Source organism: Macaca nemestrina, chromosome 9 (genome assembly GCF_043159975.1).
Source record: "Macaca nemestrina isolate mMacNem1 chromosome 9, mMacNem.hap1, whole genome shotgun sequence".
Lineage (NCBI taxonomy): Eukaryota > Metazoa > Chordata > Mammalia > Primates > Cercopithecidae > Macaca > Macaca nemestrina.
In genome coordinates, this window is record NC_092133.1 from 92,896,596 (window position 1) to 92,911,988 (window position 15,393).

A 15,393-nucleotide genomic window follows, 5' to 3' on the forward strand; every position below is an offset into this window, starting at 1 on the left:
TTATTCTTGAGTTTTAAGTGTTTTTTATTGTTTATTTTTTGAGACAGAGTCTCGCTCTGCCGCCCAGGCTGGATTGCAGTGGCGCAATCTTGGCTCACCGCAAGCTCCCTCTCCCGGGTTCACGCCATGTCCTGCCTCAGCCTCCCGAGTAGCTGGGACTACATGCACCCGCCACCATGCCACCTGGCTATTTTTTTTTTTCTTTTTTGTATTTTTAGTAGAGACAAGGTTTCACTGGGTTAGCCATTTTAAGTAGAGACAGGGTTTCACCGTGTTAGTTAGGAGATAGTCTCCATCTCCTGACCTTGTGATCCACCTGCCTCGGCCTCACAAGATGCTGGGATTACAGGTGTGAGCCACTGCACCTGGCCGGGTTGTTTATTTTTTATTCTTGAGTTTTAAGTGTTTTTTTATTTTTTGCATATTTGGATACCAGTCTCTTATCAGTTATGTGTTTTGCAATTATTTTCTCCCATTCTGTGCCTTTTCTTTTTACTCTTTTATCAGTATCTTTTGCAGTACAGAAATATTATTCTGTACTGACATATATGGCCAATCCACACTCAAGGGGAAGAGAATTATAATCCATCTCATATTGAGAGAAATATAAAGGAGTTTGTGGCTCTATTTTAACGTTTTGATTGATGTATAATTTCCATACAATAAACTGCACCTGTTTATAGTGTAAAATTTGGCTAAGTTTTGACACATGTATACCCATGAAACCCTCACCATTATCATGATAACAAATGTATTCATCAACCCCTAAAAAATACAAAACATTAAGTTTAAAGAAGCTCAGTGAGATGCAAGGGAAATCTGAAAACCAATAAAAGAAAGTCAGAAAATCAATTTAAGGTACAAATGAGAAAGGAAATAGGTATCTTAGAAAAGAAAATAAAAACCAGAAATTCTGAAGGAAAAAGAATTATTGGAGGAAACACAAAACACATTTAAAACGTTAAAAAAATAGGCTATGCCAAGGAAAAGAAAAAAAATTCTATGACTTGAAGATAGGTCTTTTAAAATAATCAAGACAAAATTTTGCAAAATGAATTTTTAAAATAAGTGAAATCTTTGAGACATTTGGGACTACATAGGGCAAACCAATTTATGAATTGTATTATCAAGGTTAAGAGAATTCAAAAGGCCTAGAGAACCTATTTAATGAAATAATAGATAAAATCTTTCCACATTTAGCAAGAGATTTAGACATTCAGATATGGAAGACTCAGTGATCCCTAACAAATGCAGTGCAAAAAGGACTTCACCACAGCACATTAAAATCTGACTGTCTCAAATTGGTGTAAATGCAAAGATTCTAAAATCAGAAAGAAAAGTGCATCTATTCACCTATGAAGGAGACCCCATCAGACTAACAGTGGGTTTCTCAGGAGAAACCATAAAGGCCAGAAAACAGTGGGATGGCATTTTCAAAATGCTGAAAGAAAAAATAAAGTCAGCTAAGAATTCTACATTCAGCAGGGCTGAACTTCATAAATAAAGTATAAATCAATCTTTTCCAGACAAGCAAATCCTGAAGAAATTTGTCACCACTAGACTGGCCCTACAAAAAATGCTCAACTGATTCCTAAACATGGAAGTAAAAAGACAATATTTACAACCAGGAAAACACATGAAAGTATAAAACTCACTGGTAAAGCAATCACACGAAGGAGGAAGAGAAACAAATCATAGGACTCTACTACAGAACTCCACCAAACAACGACAGTCAAAGAAAATGAAAAATTCAAATAATTTATAAATTAACTAGAAAACAACAACATGACAGGAACAAAACCACAGATATCAATGTAAACCTTGATTGTAAATGGATTAAATATTCATTTAAAAATATATAGACTGGCTGAATACATTTAGAAACATTTTTGAGCTATATGCTGCTTCCAAGAAACTCATGTTACCTGTAAAGGCGTGGAAAAAGATATTCCATGCAAATGAAAACTAAAAGCAAAAATGAGAAGCTACACTTGTATCAGATAAATCATACCTTAAGTCAAAAACAGTTAAGAAAATGCAAAAGGATTATTATATAATAATAAAGGGGTCAATTCATTAAGAACATGTATATTATAAATATATATTTACAAAATGCTGGATCACCCACATTTATAAAACCAATATTTAGTCATAAACAGAGAGATAGGGAGCAATACAATAATACTTGGGAAATTAAACACACCATTCAGAGCATTAGGCAAATTATCTAGACAGAAAAGAAACAAACATTGGACTAAAATTGGACTTTAGACCAAATGACTTAACAGATATTTACAGAACATTCTACTCAACAACTGCAGAATATGCATTCTTCTCATCAGTGCATGGATTATTGTCCAAAAAGACCATATTTTAGGCCACAAAATAAGTCTCAACAAATTTTAAAATACCAAAATCAGATTAAGTATCTTCTCTGACTACAGTGGAGCAAAACTAGAAATCAATACCAAGAGAAATTCTGGAAACGATACAAATAAATGAAATTTAAACAACATGAATGACCATGACGTCAACAAAGAAATTAAGATGAAAATTATTTATAAAATGAATTCTAAACTTGGAAGCAAAAGGATAACCTTCATGAAAACACATAAAAGTAAAAAACCCATTGGTAAAGCAAATACACAAAAAAGGAAGAACAAGGACTCATGGTACCACTATAAAAAAACTAACAAAGAGCAATGACAAAGTCAGATAAATAGTAAGGAACAAAGAATATATAAAACAGTTAAGACAATAACAGAAACACTACCTTAGATATCAAAGACAACCTTGAATGTAAATGCATTGTATTATTCACTTAAGATAATAGACTGTGTGAATGAACTTAGAAAACATGGTCTGACTATAGGCTGCCTACAAGAAATGCACCTTACCTATTAAGACAAATATAGACAAGAAAATAAAAATATGAAAAAAGATATTTCATGCAACAAGAAACCAAAAGTAAGCAGAAGTGTCTATACTTATACCACACAAACCAGAATTTAAGTTAGAATATAAAAATTCTGAGTATATATGTTCACCAAACACTGGAGTACCCAGATTCATAAAGCAAATATTACTACATCTAAAGAGAGGAATAGACTGCAATACAAAAACTGTGGGAAACTTTAACACCCCACCTCAGAATGAAAAAGATTATTAAAACAAAATCAAAAAACAAACATTGGATTTAAACTGGAATTTAGGCCAAATGATTTTAATAGATATTTACAAAACATTTTATCCAATAAAGGCAGAATAAACATTCTTTCTTTAGCATATTTTCCATAACAGAGTACAAATCTCAACATCTGAAAAACAATAGGCTGGCCCAGCACGGTGGCTCAAGCCTGTAATCCCAGCACTTTGGGAGGCTGAGGTGGGCAGATCATGAGGTCAGGAGATCGAGACTATCCTGGCTAACACGGTGAAACCACATCTCTACTAAAAGTACAAAAAATTATCTGGGTGTGGTGGCCAGCACCTGTAGTCCCAGCTACTCAGGAGGATGAAACAGGAGAACTGGTATGAACCCGGGTGGCGGAGCTTGCAGTGAGTTGAGATCACGCCACTGCACTCCAGCCTGGGCGACAGTGCAAGACTCCGTCTCAAAAAAAAAAAAATAAATAAATAAATAAAAATAAAACACAATAGGATATACATGACAACAAATTGAAAAAATATGTATTGCAAATAACTCAAACCACCATAAAATACAAGTAAAAATCTATACCAAGAGGATCTTTGGAAATTATATCAATACATGAAAATTAAATAACATAATCCCAAATGACCACTGGATCAATTAATAGTTAAGATGGACATTTTTTTGAACTTTCAAAATGTATTTTAATCTCATTCCAAAAAGAAATAAAATTTCTAGATACAATTCATCTCATTCAAATCACTTTTTAACATACATTCTGCAACTTAAAATATTATAAGGAATCAATATTCCCATCTTTTATAATCTCAATATATTATATATTTAATATATAATAACTGTACTATACATACAGGTAGTCAGCAGGTTTACAAAGTAATTTCTTTAAAGTCTGACCAGTATTGATAAATACTTTTAGACTATTAAAAGGAACTATTTAGGATCATAGAATAAAATAAAATATGGCAGGTCTAAGCCTCATGGCAAGATTACAAAAGTTTATATGGCCAATCACTTTAAAAGAACTCTCTAGTTGGGTAGAATATGTTTTAAAACAATACTGTTCCTATTCTCAAGCAGTAGTAGTTGTAGATATTAACCATATTCACCTCCATTAAATTTAAAATAACTATGCAGTTTTCTTTACTGTAATATACAGTAGCTATCTCTTCCTTTCTGTTGGATTTTATCGTTTCAGGAGTAACTAATGCATTACCAACAGAAGAGACTTTAGCCCCTTTCCCTCCCCTAAAGCATGGCTCAGTTTGAAGATTGTTCTATAGACAGCCACTATGACTACCAACAGTACCATAATATCGTTAAAAGCAATCAATAACTAGAGTCATTTAAGATGTTTCAAAGACTGCTGGAGGTTTCTGTCAACCAAGGTAATCAGAAATATTACCCTTGTAGATAGCCCTATCATACCAGTAAATACAGAGAGTTAAAATTCCAATGCCACAGTGTAACAGTTAACAATCTATTTTGTAATTTTAAATATTATAACATTAATTCACCCTGAGAATACAAAGGAAACATTTAATACAAGATATTCTGATTTTTTTCCCATTGTATTTACTTTCTTCTGGTTTTCATCAGCCCTTTAAGGACACAAATATTTGAATTTAAAGTGTGATTTTGATATGTTTTTTTGTTAACTGAGATTCATGCCACAGTCAGATATTGGTGATAAAAAAGCCCAAAAAGACTTGTAGAAAAGAGGCAAGCAGCAATCCACCAGGTCAGAAAAGACAGAAGTCCTCAAAAAAGAAGAACAGTAAAAATATTTTTAAGCTGCTCAGTGTCACTGTTATTTGTGTAACAGTAACCTTCATCTTCCCTTCAGCTGACGGTAATTCAGAGTAAACAAAATTGTAGAGCAGACTATTATCCACTGGTAAGGTAGAGATAGATTCTGGATAAATACCCCAGGAATGATTGCCTAGTGTTTTCAAAAGCAGAGTTGTGTGAAACAGCATTACCAGAGGCACTACATACTGCAGTGCAATGACACAAAGATAATAAAAGACTCAAGTCACCATTTTCTATAGCTCAACTGTACTTATTCACCCTGCTTCTTTCTTCATCTGATCCACACATTTTTGGACTAAATTTAAATAAGCTTGCAGGTGACTACACATCATGGCCAACCACAAAGCACACAGCAGGATTATTAACCAGAGTCGCAAAGTATCGAATGTGGCTTCTGGCATTAAAGGGATACTTTCTTCACCCAAGGTTGGGTTCATAATGTAGTCTTTGGTGACTGGTTTTACTCAGAGCAAAACCATAAATAAATGTGCAAAGAAGCTGATATGAAGTAATGTTTGTGTAACTTTTTCTGTTGTCAAATTCAGGGCATCCAGAAGCATTTGAGCCAGTCGTAATCCAGGAAATGTCAAGAAAGCCCCAAAGAGTGAACAGAAAATAGCCAGGAAAAATTTGAAAGTAAGTTTTGAAACAGGACTCTGAGATTCTAAACCTTGCTTTTCAAGAAACTGCATCACACTATCTGAAAAATTTGTAAATCCTGTTTCAAGTCCAAATTCCAGATAATTTTCTGTTACAATCAACACTACCATTGCTTTGTCAAAGAAAAAAAATCCAAAGGTGACACAAATAGATTTTTCACCACCATATTCTACTTTAATATAGTGTGTAGTTAATGAAAATAGAACTTTGATTGCAAAAGACAAAACCAGCAGGCACCAGACTAAGCTGATATTCATTTCCTGTGTAGGCTTCATAAACTTGTAATAGACTTCAGTTACTAGATACACAACTGTAGCAGCCACTGTGAAATCCCCCAGTCACTGGTGTTCTGGAAAATAATGCAATGCTAAAGTATCCACTTCTGTATCTGACTTTGTTTCTAGATGAAGGTCAATATCCTGTGGAATGGTTAATGACTTACTTTCAATGTGACCATTATATTTCCTACCTTTTTTGCTTTTCCCTTTTTGCTGATTCCCTGCAAGAATTCCACTGAGCAAGAGAATAGCGAGGCATAATCTTCTGCATGACACTGGCCATCACCATGGTAACAACAGCTGTATATCTATCACACACTATGAGTGAGAACATGCAGTGTTTGGTTTTCAAGATGGATATGTTTTTAACTATTGAAAGAAGTGGAAATGAAAACACGAGATATCAAAATCTATACTGTACAGCAAACACATTAAGAACAGGTAGGCAATAGCAATAAACATCTACACCAGAAAGCAGAAAGATTTCATATAAACAATCTAACAATGCACCTCAAGGAAGTGAAAAAGCAAAGACACAGCAAACCCAAAATTTGCAGGATGAAAGAAATAATAAAGATCGGAGAAAAACTAAAGAGAGACTAAGGAAAGAAATACAAAGGTCAATGAAGTGATATGTTATTCAAAAATATAACCAATATTGATAAACTGCTAGCTTGACTAACCAAGAGGAGAGATAAGAAACAAATCAGCAAAATAAAAGAACAGACATTACAATTGATATCACAGAAATACCAAAGATAATTAGAGAATATTATAAATGCTAACAAACAGGAAAATATAGAGGAAATGATTGAATTTCTATAAACACATAACCTATCCAGACTGAATCAGAAGTAGAAAAACTGAAGTGATCAATGAATAATGAGACTGAGTCAGTAAAAAAATGTCTCCCAACAAAAAAAGAGACAAAATCAGGTCGAATAACTGCTGAATTATTCCAAATGTATAAAAAAAGAATGAACACCAATCCTCCTCAAACTATTTCAAAAACACATGAGAGAAAGGAATGCTTCCAAACTTATTTTGTGAGGACACAATACCAAACAAGACAAGGATCCACCACCAACAACACAAAACTATGGGCCAATATCTGTAATAAACACAGATGCAACAATCTTTAATAAAATGTTAGCAAACCAAATGCTACAGCACATCAAAAGGTAATGCACCATGATCAAGTGAAATTTATACCAAAATTCAAGGATGCTTGCATACACATATCAATACACTGAATATATTGCCTCAGTAGAATGAAGGACAAAACCCATATAACTAGGTCAATAGATGTAGAAAAAGTAATTGACAAAATTTAACATGTGTTCATATTAAAAACTCTCAACAAACTAGACATAGAAAGATCATTCTGTAAAGTAGTAAAGATCATATGTGACAAACCCAAAGCTAACAATATACTGAACAGGCAAAAGCTGAAAGCTTTTTCTCTAAGACACCAAACAAAACAAGAATGTTCACTTTCACAAATCTTATTGAACATGAAAGTCCTAATCAGTAATCTGGCAAGGGAAAAAAAAAAACAAAAACAGACATCCAAATTGACTTGCAAAAGGAAGTTAAATTGTCCACTTTACAGATGACATAATTTTTTATATAGAAAAACCTAAAAAAGACTCCAATAAAAGACTGTAAGAACTCATAAACAAGGCCAGGTGCTGTGGTTCATGCCTGAATTCCTAGCACTTTGGGAGGCCAAGGCAGGTGACTCTCCTGAGGCCAGGAGTTCAAGAACAGCCTGGCCAACATGGTGAGACCCTGTATCTACTAAAAGTGAAAAAACTAGCCCGTAGTGGCATGCACCTGTAGTCCCAGCTAGTCTGGAGACTGAGGCAGGAGAATCGCTTGAACCCAGAAGGCAGAGGTTGCAGTGAGCTGAGATCATGCCATTGCACTCCCGCCTGGGCGAAAGAGCAAGACTCCATCTAAAAAAAATAATTAACACACAAAAATCAGTAGTGTTTCAACACATTGACAATAAAATAGTCAAAAAATGAAGCTAGAAGGCAATCCTGTTTACAATAGCTATATAAATTACCAACGAGTAAATTTAACCAAGACATGAAAAATGTTTGTGAAGATAACTACAGAACACTGATGAAAGAAATTGAAGAGGACACAAACAAATTTAAAGAAATCTCATGCTCATGGATAGAAAAAATTACTATCATTAAAATGACTACATTATCCAAAGAAATCTAGAGTCAATGCAATTGCTACCAAAATAACATCATTTTTATAGAAATAAAAAAACCAGAAATCTATCATTTGTATGAAACCTAGAAAGAACTACAATAGCCAAATTAATCCTGAGCAAAACCAATGGAAGAAAATAGAGAACCCAGCAATACACTTCTGTTTGTATAGCCAATTGATTTTCAACAAAGGTAGCTAGAATGTACACAGGGGAAAGTATACCTTCTTCAATAAATGGTGTTGGGAAAATTGAATATCCATATGCAAAAGATTGAAACTGTATCTCTCACAATACACAAAAGTCAACCCAAGGTGGATTAATGACTTAAACATAAGACCTAAAAGTATAAAACTACAAGAAGAAAACATTATAAAAATCAGAACATTGGTCCAGGCAAAGATTTTTTGGTTAAGACCTCAAAACCACAGTCAACTAAAAGCAAAATAAAAAAATTGAAACTATAATAAATGAAAAAGCTTCTGCACTGCAAAAGAAATAATCAAAACACCAAAGAGACAAACTGTTGCATAGAATATACTGAAAAGTGTCCAACTGACAACCAATATTTAGAATATATAAGAAACTCAAGCAACTCAAGAATAATATTAAAAAGACTCATTAAAAAAGTGGTCAAAGGACATGAATGGATATATCTCAAGTGATGACACAGTAATGAAAAATAGGTCCATGAAAAAATGCTGAACATTCTCTGGGAAATGCAAATCAGAAGCACAATGAGGCATCATCTTACCTCAGTTAGAATGGCTATGATTAAAAAGACAAAAAATAATAGACACTGTTGAAAATATGATAAAAATTAATGTTTATATGCTGTTGGTGGGAATGTAAATTAGTACAACCAGTATAGAAAACAGCATAGATATTTCTCCAAAAAGTAAAAATAGAACTTCCAGATGATTCAGGACCCCACTATTGGGTATTTACTCAAAGGAAACTAAATCAGTATATCAAAGGGATACATGCACTCACATGTGTATCACAGCATTATTCACAATCGAAAAGACACAAAATCAACCTATGTTTCTTCAATGAGCCAATGGATACAGAGGATGTAGTACGTACTCACACACGCAATGGAATATCAGCTATAACAAAGAATACAATTAAGTCATTTGCAACTGGAGGTGACTACATTGAGTGAAATAAGCAAGGCACAGGATTCAAATACCACATGTCCTCAACTCATACATAAGAGCTAAAAACTTGGTCCCACGGAGATAGAGAATAGACTGATAGATACCAGAGGCTGGGAAGTGTGGAAGGCTGGGAGAGGAAAATGAACAGAGACTAGCAAATGGGAAAAACACACTGACATAGAAAAAAGTAAGTTTTAACGTCCAGTGGAAGGCTAGTGTGACTTGTGTTAACAATATGTTTTATATTACAAAGTAGCTGAAAGAGAGGTATGGAAATGTTCTCATCACATAGAAATTATATATATTCAAAATGATATCCTATATACCTTGACTTGATCATTACACATTCTCTGCATGTAATAAATACTCACATGTACCCCATACATATGTAAAACATTGTGTGTCAATAAAAGAAAAACAAAAAATACAAAGTTTAAATCTAAGCAACTTTAAAATAAATAGACAAAAATATCCCATAACAAACATTTTTATGTTGTTAATTTGCTTTAATGCCCCATTCCCTGTGGCAGCTAGTGAATAAACACAAGATTCCAACCTTTGTCATTGACTTTTTCTTTCTAGACCGTGGGATACATTTCCATATGATGGATGCATTCATTACTAAGAAAGAGCAAAAGAAAATTGAAGTTTCTTGAGACTCAGTCATCTCAATAGAATACAGGTGTTTCTAAGTCTCCTCAGGGTAGCATTAACTATTTTTTATGTAGCTCTATATCTACATGAGGATGAAAAATTTTACTCATTATGTATTGCTTCTTTGGATATGTTCTATAAAATAACAAATACTCATTATTAAACATTTGAAATATATGGAAAATCATCCACAAATATTGTTGATATATTGGTATATTCCCATTTCTTTTATATTTATTTAAATAGTTTTATTTTTACTTCAATGATTTTTGGGGTACAGGTGGTTTTTGGTTCATGGGTAAGTTTTTTAGTGGTGATTTCTTAGATTTTTGTGCATGCATCACTGAGCAGTGTACACTGTACCCAATATGTTTTTTTAAATTATCACCCCCTCCCAACCTTCTGTCTTGAGTTAAAATTAGTGATGTTTAGTATTTTTGGTATGTTTTTGACTGTGTATCATTTTTTGATAATTGTCTATTCATGAATTTTGCGTACTTTCTGGTGGAATTATTCACTTTTTCTTGCTGATTTGAGTTCCTTGTAGATTCTAGATATTAGAATAATATAAGTCCCTTATGTTAATGTTATTCTTATGCATTTGCATTCTCATAGCTTAGCTCCCCCTTATAAGTGAAAACATACAATATTTGTTTTTTTATTATTGAGTTTCTTCACTTAGAATAATTTCCTCTAACTCCATTTAAGTTGCTGCAAAGGACATCATTTTGCTCCATTTTTAGGGGGAGTCATATTTCATGGTACATATATATCACATTTTCTTTATCTGCTCCTTGGATGATGGGCACTTAGGTTAATTCTGTATCTTTGTAATTGTGAATTGTGCTGCTATAAACATACTTGTTCATATGTCTTTTTCATATAACGACTTATTTTTTTAAGACTTATATTTTAAGGGGGGTGGGGTGGTAGATACCCAGAGGTATGATTGCTAAATTGAATGGTAGTTCTACTCTTAGTTCTTTAAGGAATACCCATACTGCTTTCCATAGTGGTTGTACTAACTTACATTCTCACCAGCAGTGCAAAAGTGTTCCATTTTTATCACATCAATGCCAGTATCTTTTTTTTTTTTTTTGACTTTTTATAATAGCCATTTATGCAGGAGTAAGGGGGTATCTCACTGTAGTTCTAATTTGCATTTCTCTGATAATTAGTGATGTTCAGCATTTTTTCATGTTTGTTGGCTGTTTGTATATTTTCTTTAAAAAATTTTCTATTCATGTCCTTTGCCCACATTTGATGGGATTATTTGTTTTTTTTCTGGCCAATTTGCCTGAGTTGCTTGTAGTTATTGGATATTAATTCTTTCTGATATGCATAGTTTGCATGCAAATTTTTTGTCTCTGTGGGTTGTCTGTTTACTCGGCTGATTGTTATTATTTGCTATGCAGAAGCTTTTTCGTTTGATTAGGTCACATTTATTGATTTATTTTTGTTTTATTTGCATATGAGATCTAAGCCATAAATTCTTTTTCTAAGCCAGTGTCTGGAAGAGGTTTTCTGATGTTATCTTCTAGAATTTATATGGTTTCTAGTCTCAGATTTCAGAATTTGATCCATCAGAAGTTAATTTTTATATAAGGTGAGAGCTGAAGATTTAGTTTCATTCTTCTATATGTGGCTTGACAGTTATTCAAGCACTATTTGATGAATAGGGTGTCATTTTATGTTCTTGTGTGCTTTGTCAAAGGTCAGTTGGCTGTATTTGGCTTTATTTCCGGGTTTGTCTATTCTGTTCTGTTGGTCTGCATGCCTATTTTTATACCAGTACTATGCTGCTTTGGTAACTAGAGCCTTGTAGTATAATTTGAAGTCAGGTAATGTGATGACTCCAGATTTTTTGGTTTTGCTTATTATGGCTTTGGCTCTGAAGGCTCTTTATGGGTTCCACATGAAATTTAGAATAGTTTTTTTTTTTTTTTCCAGTTCTGTGAATAAAAATGATGGTATTTTGATAAAAATTACATTGAATCTATAGATTGCTTTGGGCAGTATGGTCATTTTGCACAATAATTTTTAATATCTATTAGCCTATTTTCATACGCTGTAAAGAAGTGCCCAAGACTGGAAATATATATATATATAATTTATTTATATATAATATTTACATATTATATATGTAATATAAAAATATTTATATATATAATAAAATATAATGGAAAGAGATTTAATTGACTCACAGTTCCACAGGGCTTGGGAGGACTCACAAAACTTACAATTATGATGGAAGGTAAAGGGGAAGCAAGCAAGGCACCTTCTTCACTTGGCAGCAGGAGGGAGAATGAACACAGGAGGAACTATCAAACTCTTAAAACCATCAGATTTATAAGAATTTACTACCACAAAAATAGCATGGGGGAAATCACCCCCATGATCCAATTACCTCCACCTAGTCTCTTTCTTGACAAACGGGGATTATGGGAATTATAATTAAAAATGAGGTTAGTGTAAGGACACAAACTTAACCATGTCACAATCTATGAGCATGAAATATGTTTCCACTTGTTTGGGTCATCCATGATTTCTTTCAGCAGTGTTTTGTAATTTTCCTTGTAGAGAGCTCTTTCACTTTTTTTTGTTAAATATATTTCTAAGTATTTTGTTTATTTATTCATTTATTTATTTTTGCAGCTATTGTAAAACAGATTGAGTTCTTAATTTGATTCTCAGCTTCATTGTTTTTGGTGTATAGCAGTGCTACTAATTTGTGTACATTGATTTTGTATCCTAAGACTTTACTAAATCTGTTTATAAAATCTGGAGGCTTTTTAGATGAGCCTTTTGAGTATTTTAAGTATACGATCATACCACCAGTGAACAGAAACAGCTTGATTCCTCTTTTCCAGGTTGGATGCCCTTTATGTATTTCTCTTGTTTGACTGCTCTGGCCAGGACTTCCACTACTATGTTGAATATAAGTGATAAAAGTGGGCATCCTTGTCTTGTTGCAGTTCTCAAGGGGAATGTTTTCAAATTTTCTTATTTAGTATGATGTTGGCAGTGGGTTTGTCATAAACGGCTTTTATTTGTTTGAAGTAAGTGCCTTCTATGCCTATTTTGTTGAGGAAATTTATCATAATATAATTCTGGATTTTATCAAATACTTTTTCTGCATTTTCGAGATGATCATACTTTTAAAAAAATTCTCTTCATAAGACGTATCACATTTATTGACTTGCATATGTTAAACCATCCCTGCATCCCTAGGATAAAACCTACTTTGTCATGATGTATTATCTTTTTGATATACTGTTGAATTCAGTTAGCTGTATATTGTTGAGAAGTTTTGCATATATGTTCATCAGGGACATTGGTCTGTAGATGTCCGTTTTTGTTGTAGCCTTTGCTGTTTTTACTATTAGTATGATACTGGCTGCATAGAATAGTTTAGGAAACATTTCCTCTTTCTTTATTTTTTGGAATAGTATTAGTAGAAATGCTACCAATTCTTCTTTGAATGTCTAATTGAATTCAGCTGTGAATCCCTCTGGTTTTAGCCTTTCTGGTTGTTGGCAACTTTCTTTTTATTACCAATTCCATCTTGCTGCTTGTTATTGGGTTTTTCATGGTTTCTATTTCTTACTGATTTAAGAGGGTTGTATATTTTCAAAGATCTGTCAATTTTCTCTACATTTCCTAGTCTGTACATGTAAAAGTGCTCATAGTAGCCTTAAATAATTTTTTATAATTTTTGTGTTATTGATTGTAATATGTCCAGTTTTATTTCTAACTGAGCTTATTTAGATTTTCTCTTTTCTTTTCTTGACTAGTCTTCAAATGGGCTCTCAATTTTGTTTATCTTTTCAAAAAAAATAGCTTTTTGTTTCATTTATCTTTTCTATTTTTTGTTTTAACGTCCTTCAGTTCTGCTCTTATCTTTGTTGTTTCTTGCTTTCTGCTTTGTTTGGGTGTATTTTGTTCTTGTTTCTCTAGTTTCTTGAAGTGTGACCTTAGCTGTCTATTTGTGCTCTTTCAGACTTTTTGGTGTAGGCATTTAATGCTATAAACTTTTCTCTTAGCACCATTTTTGCAGTATCCCAGATGTTTGGATAATTTGTGTCATTATTATTGTTCATTTTAAATAATTGTTAAATTTCCATCTTGATTTAATTTTTAACTCAAACATTAATCAAGAGAAGATTGTTGAATTTTCATTTATTTTTAGAGTTTTAAGGGTTCCTTTTGAAGATAATTTCCAGTTTTATTTCACTGTGATCTGAGAAAATTCTTGATACGATTTTGATTTCTCTAAATTTCTTGAGACTTGTTTTTTTGTGGCCTATTATATGGTATATCTTGAAGAATTTTCCATGTGCTGAAGAGAAGAATGCATATTCTGCAGTTTGGGAGAAGAACGTTCCGTGAATGCCTGTTAGGTGTATTTGTTCTAGAGTGTAATTTAAATTCATAGCTTCTTCTTTACTTTATGTCTTGATGATTTGTGTAGTGCTGTCAGTAAAGTATTGAAGTTCCCCATTATTACTGTGTTGCTGTTTTTCTGAGTTTTCAGGTGTTAGTGTGTCCGGAATTGGTGGGTTATTAGTCTCACTGACTTCAAGAATGAAGTCACGGACACTCGCAGTGAGTGTTAGAGTTCTTAAAGATGGTGTGTCTGGAGTTTGTTCCTTCAGATGTTCAGATGTGTCTGGAGTTTCTTCCGTCTGGTGGGTTCATGGTCTCACTGACTTCAGGAGTGAAGCTGCAGACCTTTGCGGTGAATGTTACAGCTCTTAAAGGCAACGCATCTGGAGTTATTCATTCCTTCCGGTGGGTTCGTGGTCTCCCTGGCTTCAGGAGTTAAGCTGCACACCTTCACAGTGAATGTTATAGCTCATAAAGGCGGTGTGTCTGGAGTTGTTCATTCCTCCTGGTTGGTTCCTGATCTCACTGGCTTCAGAAGTGAAGCTGCAGACCTTCACCTTGAGTATTACAGCTCATAAAGAGGGCATGGACCTAAAGAGTGGGCAGCAGCAAGATTTATTGCAAAGAGCAAAAGAACAAAGCTTCCACAGCATGGAAAGGGACCTGAGCTGGTTGCCCCTGTTGGCTCAGGTGGCCTGCTTTTATTCCCTTAACTGTCCCCACCCATATTCTGCTGATTGGTCCATTTTAGAGAGAGCTGATTGGTCCATTTTAAAGAGCGCTGACTGATCCATTTTACAGAGAGTTGATTGGTTCGTTTTGATAGAGTGTTGATTTGTGCATTTACAATCTAGACATTCTGTGTCTAGATTGACATCTTTAGCTAGACACAGAATGCTGATTGGTGTGTTTATAATCCTTTAGCTAGACACAAAAGTTCTCCAAGTCCCCCACCAGATTAGCTAGACACAGAGTGCTGATTGGTGAGTTTAGAAACCTTTAGCTAGACACAGAGTGCTGATTGGTGAGTTTAGAAACCTTTAGCTA

The 15,393-nt window shown here is 33.7% G+C and overlaps 1 pseudogene; it reads right to left on the reverse strand.

Annotated features, from left to right (window-relative positions):
- Nucleotides 1-3,800: 3,800 nt before the first annotated feature.
- Nucleotides 3,801-15,393, reverse strand: part of LOC105467703 (transmembrane protein 161B-like) — a 101,049-nt pseudogene continuing 89,456 nt past the window's right edge.